We start from the raw sequence: 6780 nt of genomic DNA, 5'->3' as shown, positions 1-6780 counted from the left end.
CCCCGCAACCGACTGGCCGACTAACTCCCCCCGAGCATGACGTTATATGGTCTGGAATAGCTCTTTGGACAGTTTGGGTTAGCTGTGCTAGCTGTGCTGTACTCCCAGCTTGTTATGCACCTGGCTGAGCAGGAGAAGCTCAAAAAGTCCTTGAGTAGTCCGAGCACTACTTGGCAACAGCTGAAAACATCAGTGTGTTATCAACATTCTTGTGGTACTAAATCCAAACCACAGCACTATGCTAGCTACTAGGAAGAAAATTAACTCTATCCCAGCCGAAACCAGGACAGACACTTTTCAGACTCCACTGGACAGGGTGCTGGGCCATCTTGTCTAGACTGTGCTCTTACCTAGAAAGGTTGGAGCAGATGATTCTTGAGGTCCCTTCCAACCTAGGGTTCTATGATTCTATGATCAAATCAGTTAGGATGGGGTTTGCCACACTGTGGGGGTGTTGCCCCATAATGGCTGTTAAATGTCCTGGCTGGATGCAATGTCTGGCAAGTCCTTAAATGCCTGGTTCCCAGGGATGAAGTTCTTTGGGGCAGGTCACCCTTAATGACTGTCTTTAACAGGAATGCTGGGCGGGAAGTACCCCACAGAACAGCCTGTTCTTAGGTAATGGGGCCAACTATGATATTTTGATTCCTTTTTTTTCAGTGGGAAAAATGCTATTTTAGCTAAAATGTTGGCTTTCCAAGTGGAAAATACCATTCTTTCATTAAATAACTGCATGGCTTGAAAATAAGCTCATTTGATTTGAAAATGCTGCTTTGATATCTCCTAGGAGCTGTGAACTGTCTACTGTTTAATGAAGTCATGTCTTTCTGCGGACTAGTCTCCCCAGCTGCCCCCCAAGCGCTGCAGCCAGGGACTCCCCAGCATGAGGGAGAGAAGAGAGGTGCACAGTGGATGGTGGATGCTGGCAGGGAGCAATCCTTTTACAGCTGAGGACTTCAGCATTCAAACTGAGCGTGCAGGTTACAAATCTCCCTAGAAATAAAACCAGCAAGCATTTGGGACCACCTGCGTGATAAAGAACAGGTTTGATAGCAGATTTACGCATGCTGAGCCCATAATCCATGTGCTTTCTGCTTACACTGCTAACAAATGGAATCCGGCTTCTAGTAGGTACACTGAGATCTTTTCTGCTTGAGGGAGTGCGATCTCTGAATTACTGTCATCTCCCATCACTGGATCCCTGTCTGGTGTGTTATACAGGAGTGCACGGGAACAAGAGGGGCAAAAAAGGTAGCTACTGTGAGAACAAGGAACAGAAATACTAGCAGCTTATCACGGCTTTTTATCTGAGCTCTGAGCAAAGTTCTTGCAAACTGCACGACCTTACTGTGTATGCAGCAAAGGCAAAAGAAGAGCAACAAAGATAAACCAAGTTTTACTTGTCAGAAGAATTTAAAGAAGCATTTGCTATTTCATTACACTTCTCATAGCTGTTTGTTCCCACAGTAATCCAGGTCTGGTTTTAGTACCCAGAATTCATTTTTGGGAACAGATCTTATTTAGACAGCAAATATCCATGTTTTGGGGGAAGCAATTCAGCATTTCAGTGTGTGCTTCACTGCCAATAAGATCTATGTATTTCACAGTTCTTTGAAGAGATCCAAATGCAAGAACAGTCCTTGCTTGCAGCTGTAAAATGGAGGGGGGTTGCCTGGAATCAGAAGTGATGTATCTGATTCTAACTGGAATGAAACTTCTTGCTTTTTAAAAGCCAAAGAAAAAGTAAAGTACTTGTAGATAGGGGAGGGGAAGAAATAACCAAAGAGGCCTTGTGAAAAATAAAAAATTTTTTTTACAGAAAAGGAAAAATTGCTTTTGTCTAAGGAACGTTAAAGTGTTTGCATGAAACTGTTGTTACACTTCAGTGTTGTGAGAATGCAATGGAGGAAACAACTGTTTGGGCCCACCTATTTTATTCAGATTTTTTCTTCACCACAGTGTCTCATGTGATTAATTTGTTTTGTCCATTCTGCAGGCCATGAATAACATGTAGGAGTGGAGTGTGTTGGCTCTGCGAAGGAAGGCGACTTCTGTTCTCTCTGGTGAGCGGTCTGAGCTGCTGGGCTGAGTTATGAGTAGCTCATCTATCTATGCTGTACTACACAGATGGTAAATGTTTGGAGGCAAGAGGTACAAAAGTGTCTAGCTTGCCCCAAGCCACTGTATAACATTTGTTTGTGGAAACAGACATCGGTCAGCTCTGGGTCTAAGGGCTCAGATTCAGTCAAGTTACTTAAGAAATTCCCTTGTGGCAGCTGAGCCATGGAAACAATCTTTGTGTACAGCCTTGCTCCCTAGCAAATGTGAGATAATGCAGCTTAGCTTAGTCTGAAAAGACGGAGGATTGTGCTGAATTATCTTCTTGTCGCCCTGGGCTAACAGCTTGGATACTGTTTTTACAGTTGTCCAGGAACTGAACCCTGAGAATCTAACAAAGCTGGGACAAAGTCTTGAACTTCAGAAAGCTTTGATACAAAGAACATGTCTCTATGTATATCTTTACATATATACACAAAGGGCTTAAGTTTTATCTGTGTGTCTGTCTGCCTTATATTACGTGGAACTCATGCTGCCTTTGACTCTTTTATGTTGGCTCTGCTCTTCCTTTCTAGTCTGAGTGTTGCCTTCTTGCTTCTGACTGTTGCTGTGGTAGCTGCTGAGAACACCTGATATTGGCCAGGTTCCCACAGATGCTGTGCAGACGTAGCCCAAAGACTGACCTCTCTCTCAGGACACTGTGAATATACACTACGCCAGTCTGGATTGCTTCCTCTGAGCAGCTCAGGTTCCTAAAGAGGATTTGCTTTGTTCTGTCCACAGAGGTATCCACGGGTATGTGGAAGGACTATTACCCTTGCTGAATACCTGGGCTTCTTGCCAAAGAAATGCTGGCGTGTTTGCTGTTACTTCAAATTTGCTGATTCAGTTTAATTTCCAATTGACAGGTAATTTGAAAGCACCATAATGATATGTTCTTTGTAGGCTTTGAGCAGGTTAAGTGGGGGAATGGGGATGTTATGAAGTGCATCCAACTTTTGCAGTCAGCAGTACTGTGTGATGAATGTCACCATAACCTAGAGAGAAGAAAGATAATGAAATGCATTCATTTCTTCCAATTAAATGCTACCATGGCCTGGAGAGGGCTCAGAGCCAGCTGGTAACATTTACATTAAACGTATCAGGCCCTAGATTATCATCTACAGTAAAACAACTACAAAGAGCATGGAAGTCAGATGTATGATCTGAATGTTCATCTGCCATTAGCAGATGGTATGGTATGTTCAATCTGAGATCATCATGGACTTTTGATTAACAGCCCAGTATTGAACCTATTTCTGTTGATACTGTAACTCCCTTCAAAGGGAGAATCATCAAATGTGAAGCCCAGGAACCCAAGACATGGCAGAAATAAAAGAGTAGAAAAAAGTGACCCAAGATCATGTTTTCAGTCTGATGACCCTGTTGTGGGCAGGGTACGTGCAGCAAAGGTGTCGCCAAAGAACATATCTAACTAATTGCTTTTGGCCCATTCTACACTGTTTAATGCAGAGTGTCATGTGCTGTTTTCCCTCCCACATACAGCTGAGTGGATAACTTCTTTTACAACTGCAATTATATAACATCCCTGTGCAATGACATAGAGGAGTAAAAATAGTACCTCTAGCGCAGCTTTTAGAGGATCTGATTCAGAGCTTGCTGGTAAGTAGAGAAATTGTATGGTAATGGTTTTCCTTTTCAGCTTTTTCCTTCCTCAAATGAGTTGCAGTTTGATTGTGCCGAGTTGCTGGAATTCCTAACCAGCAGCTCTGATTTCTTTCTTGAAACAAACTCATTCTGTCACCAGTCAAAGATATAATCAGTAATCTTTTTTTTTTTCCTAATAAATTTAGTGATTGGACTCAAATTGACAAAAATATCCCCGCTTATTCTCTGTCTAGCAAGAATAGAAACCAAGAAAAGTACTCCATGCTATTTCCTCTAGGTACATGGCCGTGCGTTAGGAGCCCTGATGACAAAGTAATTTTCTTCCTGTCACTAGGATGCTTTAGACTTTTGGCTGAGAAGAAGAGCAAAATGTTAACCACAGCCTGGTGGCTTTGTGATTCTGTCTCTGGCAGTTCAGAAGAGATGAACTGACTCATGTCTGCAGAGTAACTGCCATTGACAGTACTGTAGGATCCTTGTTTGGGCTGTCTTCTCCTTTCTCAACCACTCAACAGATGCTGGTGTCCACTCAGGAAGCAGGACATTTCACTCAACAGCTGCCATGCCAGCAGGTGCTGCTGTTTCTGTCCTTACACCCTTGATGATAAAGAGCAAGAAAAAAATAAAATGGATAAATGTGCAGAAAAGCTAAAAGCCAAATTGACAACTGACCTTGTTTTCTCTCTCCGATAGATGGCACCAATTCTCTTTCCATATCATTGTCAGTTGAACAGGTCAGGAGCTCCTGAATACCACAAGTGTTTAAAAACACAGGCATTTTTGCCCTTTTCTTTTGCTCTTTCTGAGTGTGAAATTCGGACCAAGAAGGCAGCAGACTGAGAAAATGTCTGAAGCCCTTGGAATGTGGCACTGCTGCCAAGTACAGCTGTGCCAGGAAAACACAGGCAGATCAACGAGCAAATGTGACCCAGGGCTAGGAGACGGAGGAGGGAGGCTTACTTTTGCCTAAGGATGGTCAAAAGTAAAAGTGGGACTATTTTAGGGAGTTATTGAGAAGGAACTGGAGAGCCACAGAGAGAGGAGAATGAAACATGAGGATTCCAGGTCAGATGGAGAAGTCTTGGACAACCAAGGAGCAATGACAGTGCACCTTGTTGAGGGAGAGCAGTGGTCTGTCCAGCACAGCGTGCTCCCCTTGGAAGAAGTGACTCCCCAATGGGGGAATTCTGCAGTGCTCCTATAAAGCTGCAAGAAGAAATTAAGCCAGAACAAGGCTGAGGAAGCCTCTATTCTTAACGTACTGTGGCAAAAATCTCTCACAGATAATACTGTTTTCTTTATCCTGAAGTGCACCATGTTCACCATTAAAAGAGAACAGTGTCTGCAGCTCTGTACCACCATGTGGGCCACAGGGAGAAATTAGCCCATCATGCATTATAACATAAAGGGAACATTGCTTCCTGGCTGCAAAGAGGTGGTCAAACCAAAAATATTTGGGTGGAAGCATAACATTATTTTAAAAGGCATAACTCTCAAGTAAACCCTGGAGGCAAATGGATTATGACATCCAGTTCTTAATGAATTTTACCATTTAAATCCTTTTGGAAATCCCTTTCTTAATATTTTTAGTCATAAATGCCTCTTATTTTGTTTTTACCGCCAATGTTTTGCTATGATATTTGCTTGAAGGGCTCTCTGACTCCACAAGCTGCTTTCCTAGTAAGTGCGAAAATATAACCTCTGGTGGGTTGTGTAACTGCACTCATCACTATTTCCCTTTTTACACAATCCAGAGGAGAGAAATATTGCTATCATAGTGAATTGAGCTGCACTGGCATTTTTCATCGGATGCAGCAAAGACCACGTCAGGTGTTACAAACCACTAAGAGAATAATTACAGCAACATTATGGAGGTTGTGACATCTTCTGCCTTTAGAAGCTGTGAACCCTCAGCAATTCTCCGGAGAGCTGTGTACCAGCATGGGACGATATCCTTGTCTTGCTCTTGAGATACTGTGTCTGGTACTGAGTGGAAATGAAGCTTGCAAGCGCATCGCACAAATTGCAGTATTTCTCTGATGACTTAGGGGACCTCCTTATGTTGCCACTTGGCGTATCGTTATGATGACTGTAGGAACACCCCAGTATACCTGGGAATGCCCCTCCTGCAAGGACACTTGGAGAGAAATGTTTATATAGTGTTTAAGCCTGTGTAAGACAGCACTGCCTTTGAAAGAAGTGCATGTGGAAATCTACAAACAGATCAGAGTGAACCAGACCAGAGATTTTAACCTGGGTTGATTTTGTACTAAATCCGTTTCCCTTGTGCTGGCTCACTAATGCTCATGCAACTTCTGGTGGAAGACTGTGAAGAAGTGGCTTCTGGACCTGTTGGAGAGGGTCCCGAGGAGGGCCATGAAAATTGTCAGAGGGCTGGAATGTCTCTCCTGTGAAGAAGGGCTGAAAGAGTTGGGGTTGTTCAGCCTGGAGAAGAGAAGGCTACAGGGAGACCTTCAATACTTAAGAAGGGCTTATAAGAAAGATGGAGAGAGACTTTTTACCAGGGTCTGCAGTGACAGGGCAAGGGGCAATGGTTTTAAACTGAAAGAGGGTAGGCTTGGATTGCACATGTGGAAGAAATTCTTTGCGGTGAGGGTGGTGAGACACTGGCATAGGTTGCCCAGAGCAGCTGTGTCTGCCCCATCATTGGAAGCGTTCAAGGCTAGGTTGGACGGGGCTTTGAGCAAGATGTGCAAGATGTCCCTGCCCATGGCAGGGGGTTGGACTTGATGATCTTTAAGGTCCTTTCCAACCCAAACCATGCTGTGGTTCTATGACAGAGGGGAAGAAGGGGTGATTCTTTCAGCAGCCGTGCTGGTTTATGCCAGCTTAAACTCTGCATGAAACTAAAGTGTGTTTGAGAACCTTGAATCCCAAGTCAGAGAGAACTCATGGGATTAAGAAAGGATGTTACCATCATGGGGGCTTAGAGTGAGAGGCCTTCAATGGACATCTGCCCTGCAGACTACAGAGGGGTGCCCCAGCTCTCAGTGATGCTGAGAACCCAGAGGGATGCCAGTCCTGGCTGCTCAG

General features: G+C 43.9%; 1 protein-coding gene across 1 annotated transcript in view; it reads right to left on the bottom strand.

The window, feature by feature from the left end:
• Positions 1 to 6558, bottom strand: part of OPTN (optineurin) — a 28125-nt gene extending 21567 nt beyond the window's left edge. Inside the window, exons 1-3 of the mRNA XM_035889155.1 lie at positions 6554 to 6558; positions 6459 to 6466; positions 5569 to 5574 (exon numbers count right to left, since the gene is read on the bottom strand). The gene's annotated coding sequence lies outside the window, so the exon portion shown is untranslated. The remainder of the gene's footprint in view (positions 1 to 5568; positions 5575 to 6458; positions 6467 to 6553) is intronic.
• Between the last annotated feature and the right edge of the window lie 222 nt (positions 6559 to 6780).

This window comes from Egretta garzetta, unplaced genomic scaffold, assembly GCF_000687185.1.
Source record: "Egretta garzetta isolate BGI_Z169 unplaced genomic scaffold, ASM68718v1 scaffold291, whole genome shotgun sequence".
NCBI classification, from domain to species: Eukaryota; Metazoa; Chordata; class Aves; order Pelecaniformes; family Ardeidae; genus Egretta; species Egretta garzetta.
The sequence above is the reverse complement of the archived record's forward strand: the minus strand, read 5'-3'. Positions and strand labels throughout refer to the sequence as shown.